This window comes from Amblyomma americanum, chromosome 2 (assembly GCF_052857255.1).
Source record: "Amblyomma americanum isolate KBUSLIRL-KWMA chromosome 2, ASM5285725v1, whole genome shotgun sequence".
NCBI lineage: Eukaryota > Metazoa > Arthropoda > Arachnida > Ixodida > Ixodidae > Amblyomma > Amblyomma americanum.
Window position 1 is genome coordinate 214,525,697 of NC_135498.1, and position 15,916 is coordinate 214,541,612.

At 51.0% G+C, this 15,916-nt stretch overlaps 1 protein-coding gene across 6 annotated transcripts in view; it reads right to left on the minus strand.

The window, feature by feature from the left end:
• Window positions 1-15,916, minus strand: part of Ns3 (nucleostemin 3) — a 249,272-nt gene that overhangs the window by 211,515 nt on the left and 21,841 nt on the right. The gene's annotated exons all lie outside the window — the stretch shown is intronic.

Sequence of the window (15,916 nt, forward strand, 5' to 3'; positions counted from 1 at the left end):
GCTCACTGAGGAAGGGGGAAACGACCCGCCGGCGGCTAACCTAACCGTGCTCCTTCAAAAGCATCGCACGCTCTGAGGTCACTGAAATGCAGGCCAGAGTTTTTGCGAGAACTTCGTTGGCGGGTTCAGGAACGGAATCCATCGTAAGACGCCGGTGCAAACGTAAACGAAGCGACGGTAGCGACCCCCAATAGATGCCTTCGATGTGCTGCGGCAGTAGCCTTCATTTCGGCAGCTGCTAGACCGCACCGCTAGCCACCAGAAATCACGGAGTCTGCATTTACGTCACGTTTCACGTCACTCTGTCCTATGACGTCATAAGAGTTCTCCAAGACGTCATAAGAGTTCTCGAGTTTGAATCGGAGCGGCGGCAAAAACTTTTTCAACTTCGAATCCAAACTTTGAAATAAATGCATCTTTTGCTCCCGGACAAGCGGCAACAAAGCGACGAAATGCCAAACTCAGATTTTGCTAACAAAAAAAATTTGATAGTTCTCCTCAGTGTCCCTTTAAAGGCGAATTGTGCACACATAAAAGACAGACACAGGAAGAAAACAGGAAGACGGAAAGAGCGCAAACTATCAACTGGTTTTATTAACAGTACTGAGGCTTATACTATATAGGCAGTGTGCACATGTGCCTAAAATAGGGGAAAACGAGAGAAAGATGGCAAATAAAGCCTGTGCACAGGCCAACAATAGCCACGCAAGAAATTCTTTTACGTAATATACAGCATTAAGGAAGTATCACTGATACAGTTATCACCTTTCCTCTTGAAGTGGTGCGTTTCTAAAGCTCACACACTACTTTGTCTCTGCTCCTGGTGGCTCACACCCTCTACATGCAATGCAATGAGCGGGCACGTTCCCTCCTTCTCTAGCCCTAACCGACCGAGCATGCTCCTCTGCGCGTTCATTCAAGCAGAGGCCTGCCTGGCCAACATACATGCATCCACACTTGAGCAGAATTACATACACCACGCCCGTGGCACATTTCACACAAGTTTCGGCATGTTTTGTATTCCATCCGTTTCGCTGACCTTTTTCGCCGCTGATCCTCGGGCATAACCCAGCGAGCTCTCGTGGTGCTAAAAAACCCACACGAATACACTAAATATCATAGCGATGTTCTGGTGAAATATCTCTATGAAGACATCATAGTGATATTTTGTTCTAACGCCCTGTCCGATTAACAACAGAGATTGCAAAGCTTACTACATACATGAAGGAAAAACCAGGATTGTGCATCAGCAAGCCTGTCTACATGATAAGGGGGTCGTGTTCCTTGATCCCACGTAGCAACACGTGCATTATGTTTGGTTGTCTGATTGCGTGCCAGCACTTCCTTCATATCCGCCTTGTTCTGCTGTCAATAAACTTGAGTCGGGTTCCTCCCCCCTCTTTTGTCCCCCTCAAGAACGTATCACCACTGGAGCCACCATGCTGCTGTTGACTTTGTCAGTGCAACATGCACTCTCCCCTCTCAGTGACCCATCAGCTGACATATTCCTTTCGTTATTTTCCCACGACACAACAGCACTGTGTTATGTCCCTGAGAGTTTCCTTCTTTTAAGTTCGTCGCGCTGCAGTCATGGAATAGCGTCACCAACTAAGCCCAACAATTTGACATGTTATTTTTGTTGTTTGCTTCTAGGTAACAACACACAATTCTTAAAATGTCCGTTGAAACAGAGTGAGGGGGAAATAACTTTGCCAAGGGGCAACGTAGTAGTTACTGTAATAATAGACGAACTTTTTTTAAACGTAATGATGGTGTAGAACAGCTTAATGTGAAAATACTGGAACATATTTACTGGAAGATATCTACAGCAACTGCGCAGCTACCATAGTCCTACATAAAGTCAGCAATAGAATTCCAATTAGGAAGGGCGTCAGGCAGGGATACAGGGTCTCGCCAATGCTATTCACCACCTGTTTACAGGAGGTATTCACAGGCCTGTACTGGGAACATTTGGGGAAAAGAGTTAATGAAGAATACCTGAAAAATTTGCGATTCACTGACGACATTGCCTTGCTAAGTCACTCAGGAGATAAACTGCAATGCATGACAGACAAGAATGAGCTAGACAGGCACAGCAGAATGATGGGTCTAAAAATTAACATGCCGAAAAAAAGTAATGTTCAACAGCCTAGCAAGGGAACAGCAGTTCACAATTGGCAGCGAGATGCTGGAAGTAGTAAAGGAATAAGTCTACTTAGGGCACGTAGTGAGTGACGGCTGATCTGGATCAAGAGAGGATAACTAGAGAACTATAAGGATAAGAATTGGGTGCAGCGCATATGGCAGGTTCTCTCAGATCATGAATGGCAGTTCATCAATATCCCTCAAGAGAAAAGTACACAACAGCTGTATCTCACCAGTACTCACCTACGGGGCAGAAACGTGGAGGCTAACGAAAAGGGTTCAGCTTAAGTTAAAGACAATGCAGCGAGCGATGGAAAGAAAAATGATAGGTGTAACGTTAAGAGGCCTGAAGCGGGCTGAGTGGGTGAGAGAAGAAACGTGTGTTAATGACATCCTAGTCGAAATAAAGAGGAAGAAAAGGGGTTGGGGAGGGCATGTTTTGCGAAGGCGAGATGACCGCTGGTCCTTAACCCATTCGCTTCCGCCGTTTTGTCCGCGTTCTGCGCACTGCTATCCACGGGATCTTTTTAAGCGCGCGGCACGACCTGGGTCACTGCAGAGGATCTGCAATAATTTGCGCTACAAAAGTCACAGCATAACAATTTTTGTTTTATTCTGCTCTCAAAACATGCTCTTTGCTTGGGAATCTAGAAATGCTTTCGGGCATGGTAAATCTTGAAACACTCAGGCATGTGAAGGGCGACGTTACAATTTTCGCACTGCCAGTGGCCATCACTTCTTTTACCCTGCACTGTAAATTTACAGACCACACATCTGCGTGATGGGTTTTCCTTAACTGCATTGGGACGTATCTGCCGATGAAAATGACCCCATTCACACGCTTCTAGGTGCATTGGAGATGGAGCTACAGCAGGTTTCCCCCTGCACTTGTACCCGGGCAGTACAGTCTCTTCGACGATCTGTTCAACTAGATCTACTTTCCAGGCCACGTAGCACATTTTTTTTACGGTTGCTTTCTGGTAGAGAACATAGCTGTTGTAAACAGCCAAATACACCACATAAAAAAAAAAATTTCTGTACCCTTTGGCGTATCTGCACATTATTGGGAACGAAGCAAGCTGTTGATCTTGGCGTCAATGCCCCCCTACAAAGCTTTGTTGTAGTCAACCACAACGCAAGGTTTTCAGATAGGCTAACCATCTTTCGTTTTCTTTCCTGTGTCTCTGAAGTCTGCAGCAGCATGGACTGTTGACAGTATAGTCACTGGTTTTCTGCCATGCCATTTTGCAGCCACGAGTCCATGGGAAAAAACAGTGGAGCAGTCCCCCTTCTGCAGGTTCAATTTCTTGAAACCTTTTGGCATGTTTTTGCGGTGCAGCCTCACTGTGCCAACGGCGTTTGATCCTGAATCCTTGATGCGGAGAAACAGGGTCGGAGAGCTGTATCAATTGTCCAGAAAAATAGTATGGTGTTGTGATCGGAGGTCCCGATAGCGGGAACAGACGAGCCCGGCAGGCGCCATCGAACTATGCTTGACCCAAAGGTGCTGTCGTCCTGAGAAGAGGATTAGGAACGGCTCCTGGCGACGGTGAGCTGTGACGAAAGGCCTCTCATCCCTTCGTCCGGAGTATGGAATGCGGCATTCCTCCCGAACTGCGCCCTCACGTAGACCAGCAGAAAGACGCGAACAAAGGCGGCGAACCCGCCTCGCTCGCTTGCACGTGTGGCCAGACAAAGCGGCGGCGGACACGGCTGATTCATCTTACCCTCTGGAATGCCCGGGGCCGTCGGGACGCCTCTTTCCCACGGAGGGCATCACCGCCTGCTAAGCCAACGACCTTATGCACCTGGTCAACCCGTTGGAAACAGCATTCCAGGACCTCAAGGCGCCAGGATTCCTTATCGCCTGTGCACGTGTTTGTGAGGGCGGAGACTATGAAGAGTGTGTCTGCCCATTGGACGCTTGATCAGCCACCGGTTTCCCTAGCTAGGTGCCTAGGGAATATCCACTGTATTTAAGCCACAATTTGACTGGTTTCACGGCATTTCATCTCTGACTTTTGGTCTCCCTGCTTCTGTTGTAAATATGTAAATAAACCTTCAAGTTTACCAACCCTCCTGAAGGCTTCCCTCCGTCGTCTGCAGAGTTCATCGTCATGCGGTGAAGACCTCGGTCCCGATACCCAAGCATATCAATAACCGGCTCCTCTCAAGGGGCTTGGGAAAGCGGACGAGAGAATACTGCTTAGACTTTTTACTAACACTCTACTGTGCCCGGCAGTGCTCAAACATTTCGACACTTCTTTCTCTGGCCCCTGCACTTTGTGTGGGGAGGTGGCTGACACGTTCCACATGGTATGGGCATGTGAACACAATCCTTCTCTTCCTCCCCTAACCCCTTCCCCAACCCAAGAGACTGGGAGGCGGCCCTGCTCAGCTGCCTGGACCTATACCGGCCCAACAAGCCCTAGTTCAGCGAGCTCGAGTGGCGGCCCAGACCAATGGGGTCCCTGAATAAGGGACTCCACCTAGTACTGTAAGGGGAGCGGCCCACTAGGGAGTGCTCCCCACGCAACCTCTCTGCAATTTTCAAATAAATGCTTCACCACCACCACCCGCGGTCGTGAAGGCCACCCGTGTGTAAACACGGAGTTGGTGGTTTGCTGCTGAGCGCGACTCATTTATCGTGCTGTTTGAGGAATGTCTTTAATGAAAACCTATCGAGGGTGCCTAATTCTAACGGCAGTATTTGCGCCACCGCAGCGGTGGCCCAGTGGTTGAGCATCCGCCTCGCATGCGGGAGGTGTGGGGTTCGATCCCCAGTGCCGCCGGGTAACCGCTGGTGATAGAATAGGTAAAAGCTTTCCCCTGGTCTGGCGCTCGCCTTCTTCAGGGTGAATTGCTTGCGAAATGGGTCTTTGACCCCACCTCGAGTAGAAGAAGATACCTTGTTCCATGTCACTCATTGGCCATAGATGCCTTTGCAGCATAAAAATCTATCATCATCATCATTGGCAATACTTGCGAGGAAACGCAGCGCACGAGGATGTCAGACTACACGAGAAGGGTGCATGATTCTGGGAAGCACTGATAACAGCGCCTATTATGACTTCAGCACACACAGTAATCGTGGCATTTTAAAGCGACAGCTTCGAAACGACGCAGCCTACTTTGTCACACTCATAGCGCACTTGTTTAACGAACGGTATCGAACGGTAATGAACATGTATTCTTATCGGCTCAAACCCTGCTTTACACCCTCAGTCGGCTCCGGCGTCCGCGAGCGGCCCCTATGTTTGTAAACATAGTGCTGGTCTAAGACCGTTCAAAGGGGCGAAGCTGCCTCGACAATGACAGGGATCACTACCACGGTAAAACTGGTAATAAATTTCTGATTTTACGTACTTCACCTGTTTCACTTTGATAGTTTGACAAACACATAAGCGCAGGAAGCAAACTACTGCGAGGAGTTCCATCCTGAGAGTGGCAAGAACGTAAAAACATAGCTATGGCATAGCCCTCCCATTCCTGGTTAGTGACAGCCTTTGTCCATAAAACAGCGCTCTTAGGGCATTTTTTTCATTCTGCAACACGAAAAAGCATTGCCTATGCAGCGAAGACATTCAGATCGACGTTGGCCCTCGAATGAAAATTTCGTGCCAGAAGCACGTCTCTCATTTCAGAAACCCATCGGCATATCGAGCTGTAATTATTTCGACTGTAGGTACAACCCTGTCAACCTTGCACGAATGAATGATTGCACTAGGAAGCAACATAAAACAGCACATCCGCCGAAAAGTAGGTCATTTGAAGCGAATGCCGTTCATTTTTCGGCGAACAACACTCCAGTTGCGCTCAACGCTGCCCTTCAGCTTAGGAGAATAACACCCTCCTCGGTTTTCGTAGCATAGCTGCCTTCGACATAAACTAATAGAAAAAAATATTGTCTCTCACCTAAAAGTCGCACAAAGGATGCGCATTTATTTGAGCCACTCACTCGTTGAAGAAAGAAAAAGATGCACCGTAAGCTAAATGAAGCGCGTGCCGTGCAAAGCAGAGAACCTACTATACCACGTATCGTAAGCTCCTGTAGTTAATCGAAGTATCGGAATAAGCAGCGCTGGTGGTCGACGGATTAGGAAAGACTGCGCGAACTGCGTGGGTGCGCACTATCGTCGTCACCTCAGCCGCCAATGCACTCGTTCTAACCCTGTCGGCCCTTTTGTTCACTTCAGCACAGCGAGTGCGCCTAATGTCACAGTCGTTCTGCCGGTGCTTTCTCATAAGTTCCTCACAAGATGGCCACCGGTCAGCGGGGAAGCCGACCGAGCCATAACGAAGGCTGCTGTGGAAGCGAGGCTTGCAGGTGACGGCGTGGGGGTATGCATCCACATAGCGGCGAGGAACGCCAAGTACAAGTCAGTCCAGGTGATGTTATAATCCAGGGCAAAGACGTAGGGTGAACGAAGGCAGGGCCGCCGCCGCCAGCCGAGGCGAAGCGAGCGGCGGCCCCGTTTCGGCTGTAACTATAGGAGCTGCGAGAGATACGTCCGCATGACTCAAAGGCTCGGAGGCGGATCCAGAAGTGAACCAATCTTCAGGCTATTGGCTCACTGATGTCACGCGCCCAATGGTCACGCACCCTACGGCGGAAGAAACGAAAGTCTGCCCTAAGTGCGCTCGCCTCCTTGTCTTCGCTTGAGAAGCGACTAGTTCTATCTGAAATGCTTCAAAAAGCTTGTCCTCGTTTTTCCGCGCCAACTTCTTCAGTATGAAAGGCTGCAAAAGCGGTTGCTCCACATAAGAATGCTGAAGCGAGTCTCGTTCTAGATAGAATATATGTCCAATAGAGGTTTTAACTGGAACTTATGCGGGACCAAAAAAGTCTATATGGAACCCTTGCTTCTCTACTTTCTTATCGCTGTCAGTGGCCTTCCATTGCCACTCCTCTATTTTTGGAGCTTTGGAAGGCGGCGCTGATTCGACGTCTGAAGAGTTAGACTCGGTGTCGGAGCCTAAATCCTGAGCGCTTGTTTGTATCACTTTCACAATCGCTGCTTTGCAGGTCATCTATAACTACAGTATCATCTTTGTCCGAGTCATCGTCACTAGCAAATAGAAGCGTCTCAATCTCCACGTCTGTGAGACTGTTGCCTCTCCGCGACGCCATGTTCGACTTGAAGACAGGAGGGCTGGAAAATATTTTTTTTCCTCGGGTAAATATTCAACAGTAGTGGACAACTATTGCCATCTGGTGCGGAACCTAGCAACCAAAACCAAGAAATGTATTATGTGGCGCCATCTCTTATTGTTTACTGACAGCAAACCTTTTTCCGCCGGATGGCGATTCGCCGTCATTTGACACTTTGGCCCTTTTACCACTGGACGGCGAATCACCGTCTTTTGACGCGAATGGGTTAAAGGTAATGGAGTAGATTCCAAAAGAAGGCAAGCGCAGCAGGAGACGGCAGAAAGTTAGGCGGGTGGATGAGATTAAGACGTTTGCGGACATACGGTGGGCGAAGCTGGCAAAGACAGAGTTAACTGGAGAGACATGGGAGAGGCCTTTGCCCTCTGAAAAAGAGCCATAGTGACGGGCTCCGGAAATTTCGACCACCTGGGTTTCTTTAACGTGCACCGACATTGCACAGTACACCGAAATTCGACCGCCGCAGCCGGGATCGAACCCGCGTCTTTCGGGTCAGCAGCCGAGTGCCATAACCACTGAGCCACCACGAGGGATAATTTCATTTCAGTAGATTGTTTTGCTTTTTGGTAGCTCAGAGTGAGTTACAGTGATGCTAGCCACATCGGTTGTACTGAGTATATTCTGGTTTTAAATATTTTAATTAGCTTACAAAAACAAATTCATGGCGCCGATGGTGTCACCACACAGGGGCGGTTTTTAGCAGTGGGTATGACATCATTGGGTGGGAGCCTGATGATTGGGCAAACAGTAAATATACCACAAATTATGTTAATAAATGAAGAAATGTTTTGTCACATTTTTGCATTTTATATTAGATCAAGAAAACCAACACGTTTTCATTGCGTAAAAGCACCGCAAAGCAAGTAAAACAAAAAAAACACCTCCAGAAGCTCTGGCGATAATTTTGCATCGAAGGACTGCACCTCTCTACACATCTATGACCTAACGCAGAGCACTTATGGCTACTCTCTGTGTATCTGACACAGCTTGGTGGAATCGATCTGATCGAGCCATTGCATTCCACAAGCGTTCGCTTCAGCCCAAGGAAAGATGCAATGAAAAAAGCCATTCGTTTCACATTTACCAGTGCACATCGTTACCTTCTAAAGGACCACTGGGCGGTGGCACCAGATGATGCCACGTTTTATTTTTCTTCGTTTCGTTTTTTTTTCTAGTTCCTTACTCCAGCTAGGACACAAATGTTGTGCCCGTCCGCTACAAAGGGATATGCCACACTACCATCATCGTCACCACCATCAGCGCGCGCACTTTGCTCGCTGTGACCAACCAGCGCGTTGCTAGTGATGGGCCGTGGTACACTGTATGCGCTGTGCTAAATGTTTTTTTTTCCCTCCATGATGCTAAAAGTTAGGTGGGCGGATGAGATTACGAAGATTGCGGGCATACGGTGGGTGCAGCTGGCAAGGGACAGGATTAATTGGAGAGACATGGGAGAAGCTTTTACCCTGCAGTGGGCGCAGTCAGGCTGATGATGATGATGGCGATGCTAAAAGTATCTAGTATCTCGTGCAGGTCGTCACTCCATCGCAATATCTTGCACTCGAGTTCTGATAAGTCAGGGAAGGCCATTGATCAATGTTCTCTTCTGTGCCGTCGATGTGACGATCAAACATCACTGGGCCAGCTGGGTGTCCACGTTGTCATTTAACCATGTATATGATGCTGCCACCCTTGGCAAGAACGAGTTACAGTGAACAGGCAACCATGGTGTGCAAACTTCTGCGACGTGCGGGTTCGATCCCCAGTGCCGCCGGGTACCCACCGGTGATACAATGAGTACAAGCTTTCCCCTGGCCTGGTGCTTGGTTACTAATGGCTGATATGCTTGGCAAATGGGTCTTTGACCCCCACCTTGAGTAATTGAAAAATAAGTTGTTCCATGGCGCTCTTTAGCCAAGACGCCCTTGCGCCAAAAAAATCCATCATCATCAATTTTGCAGCGAAAAAATGCGCAAGGAAATCGCACTGTATGAAAGTGGAGCAGTAGCTAATGTTACATCTCACAGGGATGATAGTGTTTGCCGCAGGCGAGTGTCCCCAAGCCTTGCTAGACGAGGAGCTCATCATAGTATGCCGCCTCTGGCGACAGGCATTTGCACAATGAGAAATGTTTCTCATTTGTTTATCATGCAAACTTTTTTACCCATTTATACTGAAAGCATAGATTTCTCATGTGTTGAGGCTGTGGCATCGGACTTGTGATTGACACAGGTGCGATGTTGCGAAAAGGCAGCGATTATAAAGCTGGGAAAAACAAATGCTTTCAATTATTCGCAAAAAAACTAACTGCTGATTTTCTTATATGGTAACTATGTATTTGTTGCTGAACTAAAATGAAGTCAGGCTTGGTTTCACATGCGCCACTATATTGATCGCTTGATGGAATTGACAGATTATATTTGTATCTACGAATACCTTGCTATACTACAAATAATGTGAAAAAGCTAAATATTCATATTGCCAGGTGGCGTTCGTGGCGCTCGGAAAGAAGACGACGCTCGTGGTGCTCTCGTTTTGAAAGACGTTGAAGTTCGCCGTCTCGCCAACTGAAGGACGTGCTGCCGAGCCCTGCCTTCTAACAGGTCCTCTCTTGTCACCAACACCGTGACAAATCTGGTGGAGGTCGGATCGATCTCATGTCCCGTACCCCAACCGTTAGTCGGAGCTCCAGTCCAATTCCCGTCACGACGCCTGTTCACCGTACTCGCCGCCGGATTCGAGGCTTACCCCCCGAGCCTGTTCCATCCGGTATGTCCACGGAGCAACCTGTCTTGAGCATCCCAATGCCTGGGGCATCGACACCCTACTTCACGCTCCAGAACCCCCGCATCCCGAAGTCCTTCCACGGCGACATCTTTGAAGACGTGGAAGACTGGTTGCAGCACTACGAGCGCGTTGCCGCATTCAACCAGTGGGATGACGCCGCCCAGCTCCGGAACGTCTACTTTAGCCTGGAGGACGGCGCTCGGATTTGGTTCGAGAACCGCGAAGATCAGCTGGTCTCTTGGAGTGAGTTCCGGCGTCGGCTCCTAGACACATACGGCAGCTCGGATCGTCGCGAACGGGCAGAACGCGCTCTGCAATCTCGCGTTCAGCTGCCCAATGAAAATGTTGCAGCGTATGTCGAGGACATGACGCGCCTTTTCAGACGCGCGGACCCTGCAATGCCCGAGGACAAAAAACTCCGCCATCTCATGCGTGGCGTCAAGGAGCAACTTTTTGCCGGCCTTGTCCGCAGCCCTCCGAAGACTGTCGCCGAGTTCCTCCCTGAGTCTTCCACGATCGAGAGGGTTCTTCAGCAGAGCATCCGCGTACGATCGACCCGTATCCGCCGCCTCCGTTTCCAGCGAGTTACCGTTCCACGGCACCGATGCCTCCCGGATACGCGATCTCATACGGTCGATTGTGCACGAAGAAATCCGGCAGCTGTACGGGGCCCCTACCACACCTCAAAGCTCCATGGCGACCTTTGTCCGCGAGGAGGTGCAGCAAGTGCTCCGGCCGTCCTTACCTGCCGGTGAGGCTCGTCCATCCCCTCCTCCTTTCGCGCCTGACCGTCGTCTCACCTACGCCGAAGCCCTGCAGTCCCCTGCTCCAGCACCGGCGTCCTTCGTTCCGGCTCCTGCTGAAGTGCCGGGGCCGCCTGCACCCGTGCTGCAGTACGTGGAAGCTCCCCGACCGTCCGCGCGCAAAGCCGACGTGTGGCGCACATCCGACAGACGCCCCCTATGCTTTCACTGCGGGGAACCAGGTCACCTGTATCGGCACTGCCCCTACCGCCGTCTGGGCCTCGAAGGGTTTCCCCCCGATTCTCCTCGACCCCGCTATGGCGAACGACCCAGGGCCGTCGCGGATTTTCTTGAAGACCAACGTTGACAACAGTCTCGTCGCCAGCGGGCTCGATCCCCATCGCCCGGGAGTCGTCCTTCACCTTCTACCGCGAGTTTTTCCCGGGCGGCGCAAGGCCGGTCGCCCAGCCCACGGCGGGAAAACTGCAACCAGCGACCTTAGGGGGTGGGCTCGCTGGACGTCGTTCTGAGGGGGACCCCCCATCGCCGCGGGCACGACATGCCGACGCCTCGCGGGTTCCGAAGTCCGCGGTCACCATTCACTCCGACACAGCGACACTCCCTCGACATAACGACGCTTCGACGGTTCCGAGGTCCGCAGTACCCGTTCGCTTCGACACATCGACACTGACATCGACTTTGTCTTGTTGCTGGGTGATGTGAATACGGGCTAGCTGACGAGCCTGCTCGGCTTCGTGGGTAAACTCCTCAGCGTCAGCAGAAAGATGGTCATCGGTTGCGCAAGGGAGCATTGCGTCGAGCATCGTCTGAACCTCCCTGCCGTAGAGGAGGCGGAACGGTGTGAAACGGGTCGTCTCTTGAACTGCTGTGTTGTAGGCGAATGTCACGTACGGTATGATCGTATCCCAATTCCTGTGTTGTACATCGACGTACATCGCCAGCATGTCCGCCATAGTCTTATTAAGCCGCTCTGTCAGCCCGTTTGCCTGCGGGTGGTAAGCAGTAGTTTTCCGGTGGGTCATCCCGCTTAGCTGAAAAAATTTCGGCCATCATCTGGGAAGTAAATGAGGTTCCTCGGTCGGTAATGACGTAGGTCGGGGCGCCGTGCCGAAGTACGATCTGATGCACGAAGAAATCCGCAACCTCGGACGCTGTGCCACGGGGTAAGGCTTTGGCCTCGGCGTATCGAGTGAGGTAGTCTATGGCAATGATGATGTACCGGTTGCCACCCGAGGACAAAGGGAACGGACCGAGAAGGTCAATGCCGACCTGATCGAATGGGGCGCGTGGTGGTGCAATAGGTTGGAGGAGTCCCGGAGGCTTGGCGGTCGGGGCCTTACGGCGCTGACATTGCCGACAGCTCTGCACATAGCGTTTGACAACAGTGGCGAGTTTGGGCCAGTAGAACAGCTGGCGGATTCTGGAAAGCGTGCGAGAGTATCCTAAATGGCCAGAGGTTGGTTCGTCATGGCACGCAGAAAGTATTTCCTCCTGAAGTGTTGTCGGCACGACGAGGAGATACGCGCGCGAACTGGAACCAGGGTACTTCTTATAGAGCACGCCTCGTTGCAGGGAAAACGACGACAGGTGTCGAGAAAAACATTTAGGAACGGTGGCTGGCTGGCCTTCCAAATAATCGATGAGGGGTCGTAGCACTGGATCGTCGCGTTGTTGGGTTGAGAAATCAGAAGAATTGATAGCCCCAAGGAAACTGATGTCGTCCTCCGTGTCGGGGGTTGCGAGTTCGACAGGCGCACGAGAGAGGGTGTCGGCGTCTTCATGCTTATGTCCGGACTTATAAACAATGGTGAGGTCAAACTCCTGCAGGCGAAGGCTCCATCGCGCCAGGCGTCCAGACGGGTCACGCAGGTTGGTCAACCAACACAAGGAGTGGTGGTCAGTGACCACTTTGAAAGGGCGTCCATAAAGATAGGGGCGAAATTTCGCAGCAGCCCAAATAATGGCGAGGCATTCTTTTTCTGTCGTCGAATAGTTCATCTCTGCGCGTGACAGAGCGCGGCTTGCATAAGCGATGACTCGTTCAACGCCATCCTGGCGTTGCACGAGAACCGCGCCGAGGCCGATGTTGCTGGCGTCGGTGTGTATCTCAGTGTCACCTCGCTCATCAAAATGGGCAAGAACGGGCGGCGTTTGAAGTCGCAGGCGGAGCTCGGCGAAAGCCATTTCTTGCTCGTGGGACCAAACAAAAGGTGTGGTGTCACGGGTGAGGCGAGTCAGCGGTCCTGCGAAATCAGCGAAATTTTCGATAAAACGCCGATAGTAACTGCAGAGCCCTAGGAAGCGCCGAACAGCTTTCTTGTCACGTGGCAGTGGAAATTCCGCAACCGCGGCCAGCTTGTCGGGGTCGGGCTTCACGCCGGCGGCGCTGACGACATGGCCGAGAAATTTCAGCTCCTGGTAACCGAAGTGGCATTTTTGGGGCTTCAACGTCAGGTTAGCTGAACGAAGGGCTTCGAGGACCGTCCGCAGGCGATCAAGGTGTTGACTAAATGAGTCGGCGAAAACCACCACGTCGTCGAGATAGACTAGGCAACACTGCCATTTAAGACCAGAAAGGACAGTGTCCATCATCCGCTGAAATGTGGCAGGCGCAGAACAAAGACCGAAAGGTAGAACTTTAAATTCATAAAGGCCGTCGGGAGTGACAAAGGCCGTCTTCTCACGATCCCGCTCATCGACCTCAATTTGCCAGTAGCCACTTTTTAGGTCGATGGACGAAAAATAACGAGCGCGCCGAAGGCGGTCGAGAGAGTCGTCAATACGTGGCAATGGGTAAACGTCCTTCTTCGTGACTGCATTCAGCTTCCGGTAATCGACGCAGAAACGGAGGGTGCCGTCTTTCTTTTTAACGAGGACGACCGGCGAGGACCATGGGCTGTTGGAAGGCTGAATAACGTCATCTTCGAGCATCTCCTTAACTTGGGACTTAATGACTTCGCGCTCTGTAGACGATACCCGATAGGGGTGTTGACGGATCGGGTGTACGTCATCGTACGTCACGATGTGGTGCTTGGCTATGGTAGTTTGACGCACTTTCGACGAGGAGGCGAAACACTGTCTGAATTCGAGCAATAGTGCACACAGCTGCTCCCGTTGGCTGGTTGACAGCGCGGAGTTGACATCGAGGCTCTCGAGGGGAAAAGGAGGCTGCACTGGTTCTGAGGAGAAGCACTCGGAAACATCGGAGATGCGTTCGATAAAGGCTACGGAAGTGCCGCGAAAAAGATGCCGATGCTCGTGCGAAAAATTGGTAGCAAGTACCTGTGACTGGCCACTGTGAAGATGGATCAGACTGCGGGCCACGCACACGCCTTGCGTCAACAGTAATGACAGGTTGGTTTCGGCGATGGCGTCACCGTCTTGACAATATTATATACAACAGAGTAATTCAATTGTTGCTGGTCAATAATAGGACAAGCCTGATAACAAGGCACAGGAATGGACCCTCTAACAAAAGAATTCTATTCCATTGGTATGCCGTGCGCATATTTGAAGTGCTCTCATCGTATATATTAATCCCCTTCTGTACATACATATTCCTACCCATTACATTTTTGGTGGAGCTGCTGGATACCGCAACAGCCAAGACGGAACGGAACAGCCAAGACGCAACTGCCAAGACTCCTCAGTGGACTCCTTCTTCCAAGTTGCTCCACTATGCCACCAGAAGAGGATGATGCATCGGCCCCCACAGTCATCATTGCGCACCCACGCGACCCCGGGACCTTCTGCGGAACAGACGGTGCTGACGTCGAGGACTGGCTCGCGATGTACGAGCATGTCAGCACACATAACCGGTGGGATTCTACCCTTAACCTGGCCAACGTGATCTTCTACCTGAAGGGTACAGCGTGTGTGTGGTTAGAGACACACGAGGACGAGCTCACTAATTGGGAGACCTGCAAGCAGAAGCTCCAGGACCTGTTCGGTAAGCCAATCAGCCGAAAGCTTGCTGCCCAGAAGGAGCTTGCTAGCCGCGCACAGACGTCCTACCTATCGTACATCCAGGACGTGTTAACACTGTGCTTGAAAGTCGATGGCACAAAGTCCAAGATTGACAAGGTGGGTCACGTCCATCCTTAAAGGCATCGCAGATGACACTATTAACCTCCTCATTTAAAAGAACTGTGCGACGGTTGATGGCACCATTCAGGAATGCTGCCGCTTCGAACGAGCAAAGAGCCGCCGCAACACCCGCCAGTTCATGCGGCTGCCGAATACACCAGCAACGTCATTGTGCTTTGACTTGGCCCCACCGTGTCCCACACCGACATCTGAGAGCCCGACACGGATTGTATGTTGCGAACTGGAGGCAATGCCACCTGCCGTTTTTCCACCACTGGCACCCGACCAGACAACTTCAGTCTCCCTAATTCAAGCGGTTGTCCGGCAAGAATTCGCAAATCTGGGTCCACAAGCCAGTGTGGTCAATCAGTTCCGAAGATGCTAGCCGCGTGTTCCCGGTCCTCAATCCTCGCCCTCCATACTATCCTTGCCACCGCCGCAACCCAGATGAATGGAGAACATCTGATGACAGGCGTATCTGTTTTAAAGGACTATACCCAGCAAACAACGTACCTCCCTATGTGCACCCAGAAAGTATGGAATGTACCAGACCCAGTACAACATTTATCAAACATTTCCAGACCGTAGAGACAGGACATAGAAACACAAGCACAAACACAAGCTTCGGTTGGCTCAAGAAAGACGGGAACTGTGCGAGCAGAAAGAAAAAGAAGAGCTTCGGTTGGCTCAAGAGAGACGGGAGGTCCGTGAGGCAGAGGAAAAAGCGAGAGAACATGCTCGAAAAATGAAGGAGTTTGAAATCGCGTCGAACAGAGGGAATATGGCGCGTCTTAGCCCTGTAGCTTCGGTAGAGGAGCAAGGGAGGCAGAGATTGCAGGATCTCGTCTCACCATACCGTGTGGGAGGCGATATTGCACTATTTTTGGTAAACTTCGAACGTGCATGCGGGAAGGTGCACATCGACAAGAGCGCTTGGTCGGAGAAGTTACTTCCTCTCCTTCCG